Source organism: Anser anser (assembly GCF_964211835.1).
Source record: "Anser anser genome assembly, chromosome: 1".
Taxonomy (NCBI): domain Eukaryota; kingdom Metazoa; phylum Chordata; class Aves; order Anseriformes; family Anatidae; genus Anser; species Anser anser.
This window is the reverse complement of record NC_139720.1, coordinates 85,734,400-85,750,961: the sequence shown is the minus strand read 5'-3', so window position 1 is coordinate 85,750,961 and position 16,562 is coordinate 85,734,400. Positions and strand designations below refer to the sequence as shown.

At 37.5% G+C, this 16,562-nt stretch overlaps 1 protein-coding gene and 1 long non-coding RNA gene across 4 annotated transcripts in view; both read right to left on the bottom strand.

The window, feature by feature from the left end:
- The window catches only part of CADM2 (cell adhesion molecule 2), a 660,501-nt gene that overhangs the window by 383,840 nt on the left and 260,099 nt on the right, over window positions 1-16,562 (bottom strand). The window lies entirely within an intron of this gene.
- The window catches only part of LOC310900144, a 226,596-nt gene that overhangs the window by 43,552 nt on the left and 166,482 nt on the right, over window positions 1-16,562 (bottom strand). The window lies entirely within an intron of this gene.

Sequence of the window (16,562 nt, the reverse complement as noted above, 5' to 3'; positions counted from 1 at the left end):
TTAAATTTGAAAACTGAATACTGCCACTGTTGAAAATAACATAGTCAAATCTTTCCCATGAAAGAATTATTGTAATAAATGAAGCACTGAATTTTACCAAGTTGAATGAGTCACAGCAAATGCTTTCAGTAGGATGGTTCAGCTTTGGACTTGTGTCATAGAGGTGCATTGCAGGTCTTAAAAGCAGTGCAAGGAAGACGAGGTCAACCTCTCTCACCCTCTCCCTAAGCACATATCTCTACTGAAGTAAATGGCATATGGGAGATGCTTCATGTGGAACAATGTTGAAGGGAAGAGTGGAAAAAACACAGCTCTAGAATATTTTTACCATTTTGTGAGTGTGAATGTTGTGTCTTAGAAAATTTGCTCTTGCATTAATTCAATGACAGGCAGTAGAGGGAAGAGTCTCCAGGAATATTGAACTTCTCACTGTTTCCTTTATGCTAATTTATGTCCAAGTGGTACAAAAGTATACCAACTTTTTCTTTTCGATCTAGGATATAAAGTGAAATTAATGCAACAAAGAAACACACAATGCCATAAATTATTCTCTCATTTGTCTTCTAATGTTCTTCTAAAGTAAAGCAGGCACAGAAAGAGATATTCCCAGGTTATCCAAGTAATGCATAATTCCAATGGAAATAATTCTGAGCATTGTTATAGAGTGTATGCAGATGTAACCTGCCCCATTTGCCTAAAACTGCCTACAGCATATTACATAAATGCAATCTAGCTTTGAAAAAGTATGGCACTGATTGTCCTCTTTTCAGAAAGAAACTTACTTACCATCTCAGGATGTAAGCATGAGGAATCAATTCATAGCCAATCCATTACATTTCAATTTTTATTTTTTTCAAGTTTTCAAGTTGTAAATGAATGTATAGAACATTATTTATGCCTCTATGCACATACACAGATTTTTCAGGTGTTTATCATTCCTGGTTAAGAGGCTGAAAAATCAAAGGTAGACTTTGCATGAGTTATTAATTAACTTCAGAGCAGAAGTCAAAAGTACTACTATGAGCTCTGGCCTGACAACTTGGATTATTTATTTATTTATTTATATTGTTAAGGATCTTTGGAAGCTCTGAAAAACACACAGTACATTAGGTAAAAGCCATTAACACCAGAAATCAAATTTTACTGGAGGATGCAGTTTGTTAACTTGTAATAGCTATTATTCAAAAGCCTAAATACCAGTCTAAATGCTTACTTTGCAATTCTTGGGATCTACGTATTGTTATGTATTTTGCGAGTAGTGTTTTTGAACAAAAAAATAATATGTTCTCTGGAAAATGATGTAATGAGTACTTCCTATAAAGTGCAAATTGCCTACTGCAACACTATTATTGTGGGGATGAATAATCAGAATTACATAAAGGACCAGGAAATAAAAGAACAGTAAGCTTTTCCCAATTTTCTTTACTGGCATCACAAAAAAAAAAAGAGAGAGAGAGGAGAGAGAGAGGTAGGGGCAGGGAACGGGCACGAATGGAAAAAATTGAAGTTACTACTTTTTTTCTGAGACATTTTATCTAGTAGGTAGTACATAAGAATTAAAAAATTCTTATAGTTACTTTAAAATGACATTGACATGCTGATGATCAAATTAAAATAGAGATCAAAATGCTAGATCCTATACAGGCCTATTACAGGTGAACCTGCTTCATTTTAGCTAGAGCTTAAGGACTTACTGGTTATACAACAAAAATCCACTTAGTTATTCAGATAAAAGTCTCTGTTGCTGAGTGAGAAGGAAAAAAGGGTCCTAGGGTCTGGATCCTGCTTTTGAATGCTGTTATTCAAAAACACCTTAATGCAAAGTGCATAAACATTCTCTGAATCAGGAGTGGAATTCAGGATTCCCATCACTCCCAGAAGAACCTAATTCACAGCAGGTCACAAAAGCAGGCTCTGCCTCGCTCTCCTTTCTATCTCTCTCCCCATAAACTGGTTATCCTTGCTGCAGTCATCCATGCCCAGCAGCAGGGACTAGAAAGGCCCAACCCCAGCCTAGCTTGGCTATCCAACTTGCAACCTGAGGTCAGGCTACTCATTTAATCCACAGCTTGCTTGCAAATACTCATGTTCTGAAATACTTAATGCAGAAACATCAGACCATCCTCTGAAGTGAGAGGCAGGATTTGAAGGGAAGGAGGAGGCTGAGGACGAACAGAGCTGCAGCCTGTCACTGAGCAGTATACATAGCAGACTACCAGTGATTTTGTAGCAGCATCTCAGTATGATGACTTTTTCACCTCTTTGCTAGCTTTCCTCCCTAATTCCCTTGTCTCCCCCGCCCAGGGCAGCTTTCTCTTACCCTCTGCATTGTTATGCCCATTCTGGGCTTATGCCATTGACTGCTCAGCTGCTGCCTCCAGCAGCAATGGCATGAAACCCAAGCCAGCTCCTCCAACAGATCTGAGTCTGGGAGCTCTCTGTGGATGCCCCCAAGCAAATTAAACTGTGCCCTAGCACCCCTCAGAAAGGGTTACCAACACTTCTCCTGCCTTGCAAGAAAGATCCAGTCCTTCTACTTGAGCACATTGCCAAGGTAGCCGAGCCAAACAGCAGCCTTTGACCATTAACTGCAAGTCTTCCAGTTGAAACTTAAGGCAGGAAGGAAGCTAAACATCAGAACCTTCTTCGTTTTCTATTTTTCCTCTTCCCCTCACTTCTTTTCACATTCTCTTCCACACATGGGAATTTCAGTCTTCTCCACCAATGGTGAATGCTCAGCATGTTGCTTGCTTCCTTCAATTTGACTCTATTGTCCAACTCCTCTGTTTAATATATAGGGATCTCCAAGCATCTATATGTGGCAAAATCCAAATATCTCAGAATTTTAGATCCAATAATTTTCTAACCCTAGGCACACATTTTTAGGCTAGAAATCTACTATTTTCTGATTTAAAATATGCCAATGCAGAATACGAATAAGTAAAAAGTGAGACCAGTCATCAAAATAATCTCATGCTGGCCTGAGACCCTTCTCATCGCCCCTTCCAAAGACTTCCCTTGTACTTTATTTAGAGCCCCACAGAGCAAGTGCATTGTCTAGAAGGAATAGGAGAATGAAAAGTGAGGACTGTGGCTACTTAAAATGAAAAAGGGTATTTCTAAAAGAGTAGGATTTTTCACAGCCTAAATCTGTCCTAATACTATATACTATATTCTTGAAAATACTGAAAGATTAGATATGAATAAAGAATCATTTCTTCACACACAATATTTACAAATCCTAGTACATTTTTCAATTTCAAAACACTTGTTTTTTTTTTTTTTCCCCAGTAAAGAAGTAATGCAGATAATAGGTAATATGTTCTCTGCAATAACCATCACTCAGTAAGAAAGAAGCTACAACACAAATTGCCTAAGTTCCCATTACTTTTAAACTATACCCCCCTGCAGTTCACACCATTATCTCAGGAGAGAGAAGAAAGGAAAAAAAAAGAAAAAGACAAAAAAAATAATAAAAAAGCACACAAGGTCTCCCCAACCCAACTCACAAGATGAACTTTGCATGCAAAGGAAAACACTGTATTCATTCATCCAAACATACAGACCCCTTCTACCTCTGCTGCTATCTAAGCACCAAGGAGAAATCTCCAATTTGTTTTCTCCAAATAATAACAGCAGGCAATTCCTATGGGTAAAAAAGTGTCTTGTAAGTTAAAAAAAAAAAAAAAAAAAAAAAAAAAAAAAAAAAACCACAGGCATAGACCCTAGATCACACTTATACAGCCACACTGATGGAAGAAGATATCCTCTAATCACGAGTTCTGATCCTGTGTATGCTATGAATAAAGGTTCTTGGGCATACTGCTCAGATTCACTGAACTAAACCTACAGTTAAGTGTTCACAATTTTGAACATTTCACTCAAGTGATTCTGGATGTCTCATTCATTAAAAAAAAAAAAAATAGAATAGAATTACAGGGGAAAAACATTACTGTCACAAAAAGCATACAGGCACAATGGATTCTTTGTTCAGTATGTTTTGTTACAACTGCATTTTCAATTATAATCAAAATTATTTTAGAATTATTAAGAATAATTCTAAATTCTAAAAAAATTATATTTATTAATAATTCTAAATTCTAAAATTCTAAAGAAATTATTAAGAATATAATAATAATAAAAAGCTTGCTTTGCAAAGCATATGTATCTGACAGATCCTACAGCAAGGAACATCAGACCAGATGTACCATCACAATGCAAAACAAGATGGGAGACTCTTTGAAAAACAGTGGCTTCCTGCCTTTCTCCACATATACATATAGTGAGAATCTATGTACATAATATAATCCACATATACATATAGTGAGAATCTCCCCCTTCCTCAGATGATCTCCATCACCTTCTGTCTCCACACAGTAAGGTTAAAAAGCCTTTTCTCCTCACATGACTATCAAGCACACTCCAGCCATTTGGGAGCATGAAGCCAATGAGCTTTTTACTTACCTCTAAGCTGTTCTGAGCTAGCTTTTCTAGCACCAGAAATTTAGATTTTACTTAAGTGTAAGTAGCTGAAGTTATGAATACATTTGGATCACACGTCAAATAATATCTCTTGAAATCAAAAATCTTCATCAACATGAGGCTGTTGAGCGTATCTTTAATTTCTGTAGGCAATCTCAGTATAAATTCAGTTTGCCAGGTGACAACAAGAAATAACTTCTAGCTACTTATTTGCAGACTAATTTTTATTAAGCACAGTATTCTTAGACTAAAGATTAAGAATTTTCTACATCAGCTGAGGAAAGGCTAGTTTTCATGCCCTTCTGATTCCTATACACATTTCCTTCCCACAGTAGATGGAGGAATTTCCAAAGCTGAAAGCTATTTTGAGTAGCTTCCAGAGCCTCTCTTTGTAACACCCTCTTAACTGTGATTTCCTAATCACTATGCAGAAGATTTCACTGCCTAATTAAAGGACTGGTGCAGTGATGAAGATAAAGAATACAGAGCAGGGCTGCAAGCTAATCTACAAGCAAAACACAGGAGTTACTTGTCAAGAGTAAGGGCATATTTTATCAACAGCTGCATCCAATAAGGATGAGTTATGTAGTGAAGGTTTAATATTAATGCATTTTGGTCTTTCCCATTTCTTACTTGTCATACATACCTAGGGCATTCCTAATTCTCTCACTCTCCCTTCTTATTGTAATGTAATTAACATATTAGCCCCCTGAAAATCCTTGTTTTTTACATCATTGCAGACTTTTACAGTATTCAACAGAGCTGTAGGTCTTAGCAGTGAAGTTTTTGGCCTGCAAAATGCAGATTAGGTGCGCAAATCTTGGTGATAAGTAGAATCTGCCTGCCACAGTCACTATTTGCACCTTTGAAACTTTGTTTCCTATATATGTCTCTATATTTGTATATATGACTAAGAATATATGTCTACTTATATGATTGTTCCCCAAAAGCAAAAAAAAAAAAAAAAAAATTGAAATAGAGATTAACAACATTATGTTACGCTTTTTTTTTTTTTTTAATGATTAGGTTGCCAGGTTGCCATTGACACGACCATTAAGTTCATTTGCACAAACTTTGTTCAGCTTCCATGTGAGCTGTGCAGCCTCCATTTGTATCACCTGTTCCAATACAATCCACATCCCTTTTTATACTAAAGTTCATAGCTGTCTTGTCAGGAGGAAAGAGGCAATACCTACAGAAAAATATTCTTTAGGCTGAAACTGGCAGAGTCTATGGCAGCCTTAAACTGTAATCCAAGACTGTAAAATCAAGTTCCTCCTTATGGCTACTAATTGCATGTTCCTTATTTTGGGGCACTTAATTTGAGACACCCGAGACACAACCTGAGGACACTGAACATTCACAACGGCAACAGAAACAGCAGGAATGCTGTTATGAGCACATAAACCTCTACAAAACTATGCCATAGGTGTATCAAAATGAAGGCTCAGCCAATGCTTTTAATTTGTTTGACCTCAGTTAGTGTGCTATATATAACACTAATAATGAAACTGGATTCATCAGATAGATTCATTAAGGCATACAAGAATAAACAGACAACATATATTTTACAATAAAATTTTCATTTTTGCAGCAGGAAAGCTCAGCTCTCCTTCTAGGGGAGCTTAGACGTGCTCACACTCTCTTATCTCCCTCTGAGGCTTTGAAGCTTTTCAATGGGAACAAAGCAGCCTGGCAGGACCCCGAGCACATCCTGCCTCCTGCAGCTTTGGCTATCTGGGCTCAGGGCCAGCTCGGAGCGCAGCTGGTGACCCTGGAGAAAGCCACTGTGAAGAAAGTGAGAAGAAACCTCAGCCAGGGCTGCCCCTCCTTCCCTTGGGTGCTGCTTTTAAGCTGTGGCCCCCACCTTTGACGCTGTGTCTGGGCCGCAGCCCTGCCTGTGCCAGGCTGTGGGTCCTGCTGAGATGCCCTCCTGCCACCCTCCTGACCCAGTCTTTGTCCTGCCCACTCCCTACAACCATGGCACACAATCAGGGCTCTTGCCTCTCTTACCACTGCAGGATGGCCCCCACTGACTGAGGGCCCCGGGGCTATGCAGGGGATGGGCCCAGCAGCCGTCTTAACCTGAGCGCCATGGGGCCTGCTCCCATAGTCAGCCTGTGCAGTTGTGGGCTGCTCAGTTGGGCAACAGAGAAAATGTAAGGATGGCAGAGTAAATTGGACTTCTGCTGACACACCTTAACTGCTGCAAGTATTCATGTCATCTAAACCAAACACAGGATTCCCTGCTCTATACAGAAGTCTGCAGCAGCAATATCTTGAGGCATCTGTTCACTGAAAAGGGAATTCAACCTGGGATTGTGCAATCAAAGCCCAGAGCCAGACAGAGACAAATTAGGCATTAGGATGCTCAACAGCAAAACAGATTTCTTTTGTGGATCTAGTCCTGAGATATAATGACTGAAACACCTGTAAAAAGCACAAGGAAAATTAATAATTCCATCTGTACTCCGTGTGAGGACTGGACTGCGTGCAGTAGATATTCCATGCAGTCACAAGGTCACGTGAACACTGAATTTAGAAAGAAATATTTAATAGCAGCTCATTCAGTACTCTGAAGAAGTAAAAGATTCTGTGGAAATACAGACACCTGCCTGAAGGGGACAAATCAGTGTTGCCATCTTCATCCTACTCTGTCCTACGTTGTCACTGCTCACCTCGCAGCCTTCAAGTAGCCTTGTCATATGCGCATTCTTTTAAATGTCATATTATATAAACAATCCCTGGTTGGCATCAGATATTTGTATATGAAAAAGGGAATTATCCTTTTAGTTTTAGTTGAATGATACATTATGTCACCTGCCCCGCTCAAAGGATATACTCTAATTAAAGATTGAATTTTCTCAGGATTTTAACTAAACCTGTCACTTAGCTTACAAATTAAAAATAATTAAAGATAGGGTCTCAAAAGAATTGTATTTCTGTGCCTGCTCACTTCTGTCTGATTACTTTTACTAACAAATTGCTAGTTTTCCATTGTTAACAGTCTCTGCATAATTTGGACTTCGAAATAATTATTGCATACAGGAAAATTATGTTGTAAGTAAAACCTATTTTTTTTATCATTATGGACAGAATTTTGTTTTTCCTACAAATAATACCTACTCCAGTCACAGTAGACAAGTCAGGGACTAGCTCATCCCTACCAGAAGATGACCGCCTCTACATTTCTACTAACAACTCAGAAGACATCAGTAGCTGCCATTTCACTGAAAAATAGTGTGGCATGTATGCTATTAATGAGTAGGAATGGCTGATGTTCCTACCTTTTGGAGAGAGACTGCTCTGGAATATGCCAGCCCTTTCATAAAGAAGTTCCATTACAGAGCTCCCTTGTGAACTGTTCATTTCATTTCACAAAATAAATGAAATACGGAACTTCTGAGTTTTACTATGTACTGAAAATAATATAAAATAGATTACTGCATTATCTGCTCTAGATACTGATTTACAATATGAATTAATTTCATTGTTTCTTCATGCACTGTAGAGAAATCCAAGCACGTCTAACCCAGATAATCTGCTATCCCTGATACCTGCTACTGTCAGGGTAGCAAACACCCTTACTTTACCAGGGTGGATGTTCTGATCCACATCACAAACCTCAGCTCCTCTTAACCGCTACTATTTCACCTTCAAACCTCAAAAATATTCCAAGTATCTTATGGTCAATTCTTTCACAAACTAATAGCAAAAAGGAAAAGAAAATTAGACAAGAGGAAAAAAAAAAAAAAAAGTGCATCTTTCCTATAGACTCAAAGAAATGAAATAAAGTTTGAATCAATATTACATTAAAATCTAAGAAATAAGAAAAAAAAACAGTTAACAATATAGTACATTTGCTGTAAGAGAGACAAAATTCATAACCTCACAAGGATTTCAGCTTTGCTTAAAAAAATAGAAGGAAATAAAGGGGGAGCACACTGGCCACCATACAGCAATCTCAACACTTTTAACCTGTGTATGCAATGTCAATGCTGACGATTTATCAATGTCTCTAAGGCTGAAGTTCATCTGTGTGTTGTTCTGCAAAAGAAGAACTGATGTCAGGAATATGTGTGGCAGGACAACGGAAATGCAGTCTCCACTTATTCAGAGATACTGATTTCAAAACTGTTTCTAAAAAAATATTTAAAGATTCATAACCACTTATTGCTCCTTGTTTCCCTGGCTGATAGCAAAAATGAAGCATAAAACATAATTCTTGCTAAATTTTAAAGATAAACCCATATGCCTGTCCTCATACAAAGTACCCAATTAGAAAAATACAGAATTCTGAGTGTTCAAAAAAAAAAGAAAAAAAAAAAGACCTAAACACTGAATAATTGTACAACACTACTTTTACAATAAATAAATAAAAAGAAATACTGAAAACAACAAAACAGTCAAGCAAACAAGAACAGTGTTACCTTAACGAATAAAATGGAAATCGTCCCATTTTTGCGCTATGTTTCAGGAATATGAATTTCAAAAATTCTCCTTACTCCAGGAGAGACAAAGATCATTTAAATTCAGCCAATTTTAATGAGCTCTACAAAAACACTTTGAACAAGATTCATTTTCATAAACCTGTCTGAACTTCCAACATTTCCTCATGGCTTTCTGTTACTTTTTACATCTGTAATGGTATTTTAACATTCTTTAAAAATAACAAAAAAGCACACCGCCCTTCCAGTTGCCTTTAAAGCCAGACTACACATAATTAATTTTCAAACAGCTTTTTTTCTTTTTGTACAAAGTTCGTATATTCAAAGTTAAAATTATTTGGATGAAACTCCTCCCAAGATTAACCTTTGTTCAAATCATAGCCCTTATAAATGACAGAAACATCCCAAAATCTGGAAAGATAAATCTCATCTTTGAAATTACTGAAAGCCTTCATTAAGCCTTAATATATGCTGTCAGCTTTGAACTAAATAATAGATGAGATTTTAACATAATCAGAAGAAAACTGCTGGTACCTGCCTCGATTACTGTCACACTTAAATTGACAAGGTAATTTTAAAAATAACGCCTCCTCTAAGTTAGTGATAGACTGACAAGCAACTACCATTTAGAAAATTTTTCTTCATATTGAAGGAATCACCTTACTATGAATTTACTGGTACAAACGATCAAATATCTCTTACGATGGTCCACTGTGGGGGTAAAACTTGTGTGTCTGGGTTAAACAAACAAATCTGAAAAGGTCATGTGTAACATATTCCTCTTGGAAAAATATTCTATTCTTACGGTTATAATGCAGTTTCTTCACTAATGGTTTTTACTGTCCACCACCAGAACAACCCAGCAGCCTCTTTCGATTCTCTCTGATGAGGGCACTGCCACCCACAGCACAGCATCATATCCAACTGACTAGCATGTGATCTACTCCTCTTCCATGGAGATTTCACCTTCTCCACGAGTGAACATTGAAAAAAACTTCCAGCATGTGAAATTATTCCTTACATGAACTTAATGATGGTGGTATGAAACCAACTTGTAAATAGTGGCAGAGGAGGGATGCCACCAATAAAAGTTTGATTTACGTGGTGTTTCATTTCTCATTTGGAAGGTCAGCAGAGATTTTGGGAACAAGGTGATGCTTTCACAGTCTGTTTTAAGATAGTCGTGTTTTGTGCCTATCAGCTGTCACTATTACAGACACATTTCACTATTTTAGCTGAAAAAAAAAAAAAGGATTAAAATGGAATTTTAATCATTTCAAGTACTACAGAAGTAGCTCAGAGCTCTAGTTGCTGGATCGTTTGATAAGACTAGAGAAAATATTTGAGCACTCAATGAGAGCCACAGCACTACAGATAATAAAATGTCAAGACATATAGCCCTTCTTCCATGGTTAGGATTTCTTTTCTGTTTTTGTTTCTTGAAACAAAACCAGAAATTTACAACTAAAAACAACTGCACACATTTCATCCCTTCTGGGTAAGATCTACGGAACCTGACTAGATCTTAAAGCCTGGAAATTAATTCAGGTCATGCAAATGCATGAGACATCTAGGCATGAAGCTATATAAAAATACTTTAAATAAAAATAAACTCCACCATCTACCTGTGAAATGAAATTTATGACTCCATCCTCCTGCGGATTTATGGGTGATGACAAAACATAGCACACATAGCACAGACCCATTTCTCTTTTCAGCTTCCAAGGAAAATGAACAGGTCTGAGTAGCTGAACAGGGAAGGAAAAAAAAAAAAGGCAAAAAAAAAAAAGCTGTAATTCAAGCAATACGAATAAGGGGTGGATATTCTCCTATATGCAACTGCTACGTGAGCTTTAGGAGATGAACTCCCTGTTATCAAGCAAGATCCCTCCATGATTAGAGGGCCATGTCATCCCCTTACATTGGAAAAGAAACACAGAGTTACAATGCATACAACTCTTCCTACGCTGGACTGACCAGATAGAAGAGAGAGTGCCAGTGTACACGTTTATCTCTGTGTGCCTGTATTTGTGTGTGTGTGTGTGTGCGCACAATGTATGTGCAAGTACAGGAGCATACCTTGCATACTTTATTTGTAATCAATTTCTTTCTTGATTCCACATGGAAAGGTGAAATGGAGGCCATTTTTCTCCTGTTTCGGCCTCCATTTACTGAAATCTTGATCGTTATTGTTGCTTCAAGTCACATCTATCTATATGGCACATAGTGCATATATCCAGCATGAATGTTTCATGAATATTTTGGGGAAGCAATTGCAATGTAAGACACAATGTGTATTGCAGATGACACATGATTGATGTGTTTGGAGATCTGGGTTTATTATGTACTAGCAACATTCATCTACTACCAGAAAACTGGTCTTTCCCCATACCGCACTGACTAAAGTCAAAGAAGGAAAACAAATGTGCATTTTGAATGTATCTGATCTGTTGCTGAAACAATGAATTAATGTACTGTCATGTTTGTTTTCTACGGTCTATCCCCAAAGACAAAGCACAGAGAGAAAAATGACATCTGAACTCTTTTGTATTTGCCCCCAAAGTTTCTTTTTTTAAAAAACTTTTGGAGCAAATACATCATTACTAGTTTGGGATTATTAAAACTTAATACCACGTTTTTGTAAGTAGGGCTTTTACTAAAGAAATCATTCTATTTTATTTGATAGCTCCAGTTCTCTAAAGAGCATCTTTATTGTTTTGCTTACTATCTCCAAATGATTAGAAAGTTCAAATTTATAAAAGAGTAACCCACAAGCTAGTCATCAAGTAGTTTTTAAGACAAAAAGCTGGATGAATATACTCTGCCATCTCACTTCTGCTGTAAGAATGCCAAACTCACAAAATATGGTTTCTTTTGATTTCTTTCTCTTCCTTCAGACTACAACAAAACAAAACCAGGAACACACCCCACCTCCACCCCACCCCCCCAATGCATTCATACACACGATTCTGAAAATTCTTCATTTGATCCAATGAAGAATAAGAAACTTTTTGGAATCAGGAAGATACACAGTGAAGAGCTTCCCACCATTTAATTCAATTGACTGTCTTTAAGAAAGCATCTAATGCAGGATTTTGTTATACACAATATACTTATTTCCTACAAATACTGCATAGAACTAAAAGTATAATATGTCTGTGTGTTGTTCACAACAACACTACCCTGACAGTAACTTTTAAGTGGCTCTGAAAATCAAAAAGTTAGAAACTTTCAAAGGAAAGGAGAGAACAGAAATGCCCAAGACAGAAATGCCCTTCAAAAGCCTGAGAAAATACAGATGTCTGCAATTTCATCAAGTTTCTGCCTTAACAACTTTGATAATCAGAGCCTGCTTGTGTATTCACCTTACATGAAAAGATACTTAGGCCGTCTTCACTGCTTCTCATGGCAACCCAGTGTAGATGTGAGGAACTTCATGGCCTTAGATAGGAACAGGCAGCCTGGGAGGAGGTAGTCCCTCACACACCACAGGCCCGCACAAATTTCAAATAATTATTTTTTACAGCCTCTATTTTATAGCTATTGAAACTAATTCCCTATCTGAGGGGAATTCTGCTGCCTGTGTCTCCAGAGAAGGGAGAAGGTGGGGGGATTTGCATTGTGCGCTGCAGAAGCTGCACGTCTTGCATGCTGCATTATGAACCCAAATGTCCCATTGAGTTCCGCCCAGGTACAGAGCTTCACATTCCTCACACAAGAAATTCTGTGGGAAGTTTGAGGTGTCTCTGAGTTAATTTAAGAAGCTGATGAAAAGTATGAAGTCAAATTCTATCTCAAGCTAGCTGTAGCTTTCAGGTAACAATTCAGGCAGGTGATGAAGCTGTTCTAAAGGTCCTCCAGTTTTCCCACTTCTAAGAGAAAAGTTTTGCTCCTGGAGGGGTGCTTACTTGGTAGAAAAATCTCTGGACCTTGATGAATGACTCTAAATGTTAAATGGAAAAGCTCCAGCAACAACTCAAAACCAAACATATTGCTAAGTCAATCAGTATAATTGTGAAACTTCCTCATTACAGTTTCTCTTGCTCACCTGCTTCCCATTGAGTATCATTATTGTGGAGATTTCAGGTTCTGTACCTCCATTTTCAGCCCTTATTTAAATGGTACACTTTGCAGGGCAGAAAACACTACTTTCCTCTTTCCTCCTTTCTTCCTTTCATAGACGTTGCAGTCAGAAAAATACAAAGCATATAGCCTGCTTATGTTTCATTACATTTATTTCCTGCATTTTAAGAGTAGTAACCCTCTGAGATGAAACAATTCTGTCACAAGGGGTAACATTTTATGGTCGGAGAAAAGAACAGCTTCAAAAAAGCTAACAATATAAATACATCTCGATTCACGTTAGGCACAGATGCTGCTGAAAAACCCACATGCAGCATTCAGAAAAAAAAAAGTTTCTTAATCCTTCTTCAAAAGCAGACCTAGTAAATGAGTAGCATGCACTGATAAATAAAATCAAATTTCAGAAAAAAAAATGAAAAATCTATCTGTCAGCAATTGTAGGAAAAAAAAAAAAAAGATATCTCTTGGAATTGGTAAACACTCCTCAACAAAACAGCTAATTGTAATTTTAAATGAGGCCACAGGTGTTAGTTACCTAAATGCCTTCCTATGTGGCAGCTGCTTGTTGATTGGTTTTGGTGGACAGTTCTTCACATCAAGGAGCCCATCACAATTATCGCCTTTGTTGGCAGCTTCAGCGTAAGCCAAGAACTGAAGCCATCTATGCTTTCTCTGATGTGTAGCATGTTGATGAGGTTTGCTCATGCTGTACTTACTTGTTCAGTAGTTAAATAGTTGATCCTAATTCCCACGCTTTACTATGCTCTACACTGCATGACGCAAACCTTCATCCCCTTGAAAACACATATCCTTTCTTATCTGCGGTTTTAGATACTATTCCAGTCCTTGAAACTGAAAATGGGAGATCAGGTTCCACAAATCTAAATTCTTACCACAGAATTCAATTATTACTATTATTACTACTATTATTATTATTATTACAAAATACAGTGCAGAAAGGCCAGCACTGCTAAATAAAAGGTTTTAAAGATATCCTTTAAGAAAAGGCAACAATGTACCATACATTAACAAATGTGTCATGACTATACTGACCATGTAGTGTTCTCCTAAACACAGATATAATATGCAAACACTTAAAAATAAGGGAGGGAGGGAGAACGGAGAGAAAATTAAGTAAGATAGAACCTTCCCATCATCTTAGGTCAGGAAGGGAAGACAAAGAATATTGTGGACTGAACTAGAGACACAAAGCTCTATAAAGGCTGACTGATCCCTATTCCGTATAGCATCACTTTAAGAACTATGCCTTTGAGTTCCTAAGTGGTAGTATTTAATTCATTTCATATACACAGTAATAAAATATTGCGTACACACATACATACCATGAATACAAACATACACAATATGAAGAATATGTTATATGAATATATGAATATGAAGAATTTTGTTAGTACACAGTGTTGACTAATAGTTATTGTGTTGCCTTCAACTGAAATTCCTGTTTACTTTTTGTACCATTCTACTTACAGTATAAACTCAAAACAAAAATTTAATTTACGTGTAAATTTAAGAATTTTAGGTCACTGTGTTCTATTTCATAGGTCATTCCCATTGCTTTAATGCATTTCTAATGTTCCCATCATCAGAATATCTCAAATAGCGTATGGCTATTTGAATGAAATATACAAAAATATGAAAATCTACCTTGATAGTTCTCAAATTTCTCTTTCAGAAACAAAGAAAGATCCACAGAATACAAACAAAAATAACAATAAAAGAAGAATTGCAGGTACTCATATGCATGTTTGAGCTGAACCATTCATACCTGTTAAGGGATAGTTGTAAAAATGTAGAGTCTCCCTCTCAGCTATCATGATTCTCAAGTAAGGATAACAGCATCTACACTCTCAGAAACAATGTGGTGAAAACAGCTCTGTCGCCACATCTGAATGCTTGAAATATGTGAAGTGTAATATAAGTGGCTAGTATTACTCTGGTGAGAGTCTTGATTTTCCATAAAGCCAGCTCTGGGGTATACTTTCTAGTTAATGGTACATTTTAATTTACTACGATGGTTTTGGCTGTTGCTTTGTGAGTTATTTTATGATGTTTAAAGATTTCCCATGATTAGAATACTTCAACATATTTATAGTCTTTTGATTTTCTACATGTTAATTTGGTCAGTTACCGCTTCTAGTTATTGATCATCTGTGATGGTCAGATTTCTAAGCAAGTACCTTCAATAAAATTGCATTGCAAGACAGAAAGAAAGAAAAATACTAAGTAGGAAAAAACGAGACTATTATTGCTGTATGTCAATACTAGTCCAACCAACAACAACAACAGGGAATAAAAGGAAAAAAATCCACACATGCTCAAGTACAAATAAATTCAGTTTTAAATATCATCTTGGGAGAAAAAAAAAAAAAAAAGAAGAAAAATAAGTCTATGTTTCATAGCAAAAAAAAAAAAAAGACACGGAATGGAAAATTACTGGAAGGATGAACTGTATTCGGCATGCAAGATCCCGATTTGGTGGCAGTGGTGCTCTAGAAAAGACAAATCTAACCACTTTTAAAGGGAAAAGGCATATTTTTTAGGATAACACGAGCAGAGCATAGGGCATGACTCAGATTCCACTAGTCTTTCCTTTATTGCTCACTGAATGCTTGCTCTCACCTTCCTATTTTGTTTGCCACAGACAGTCCTTTTCCCCTCCTCTGTTCTCAGCCAATCACTAAGTGACTTCTGCCTCTTTTTCCCTTTGTCTTAGGCTGCTTTTATTTTTTTATTATTTTTTTTTTTGCTTTGATCATAATCCCAGATCAAAAAGTGATCTAGCATCTTGCTTAATTTGTGAAATTTTGTTATACCCATCCTGACTACCAGTAGCTGAGAACATTTTAATGAGGCCTTGACTTTCTTGACTAGCTCCATGGCACTACTGTAAGCAAAGAGAGATGAAAGACACATGGGGAACTGTCCTCAGGACCTCCTGGAATGGGCCATGAGTTTTGCACCAGATGGTTTCCCCATCAGACCACACAGGACTGTCACAACTGAGCTGAGGTGCTTCAGCTGTCAAAATGAAATACGATGGTCCATTCCTGATGGTTTTCCTCTATGTTCCTTTGGCATCGTATCCATCCAGAGGCCGAGGAATTTCATTTCCCAGTCTCCTAAAGCCCCCCAGCTCTGCTGCCAGTGATTCTGGAAGCCACCAGCTCCCAAGCTCCAAGCCACGTCCTACAGCTGGCAGGCGCAGGGCTTCCAGGTCTGCTGGCGTCCCAACTGGTGGAGCCATGAGCAGGGAACCACTTCAGTCTTACAAATGGATTTCCTCTTCACCTTCATGTTTTCCCCTCTCTTCCCAGATTCTAAGCCACAGGAATTAGTGGCATTTTTGTTCTCTTTTGTTATTAAAAACAAAACTCAAATAAAAATCCCACTGAATGGCCCTGGGGTAATCCATCCATGAGAGGGAACAAAGAAGCCCAGAGGGAGAAGAGGAAAACTTTCTGCATCGCACAACTTCCTGTAACACCTACTTGTGGCTAGAAAGTGGTTCTCTCTTTCCCTAATCCCCCC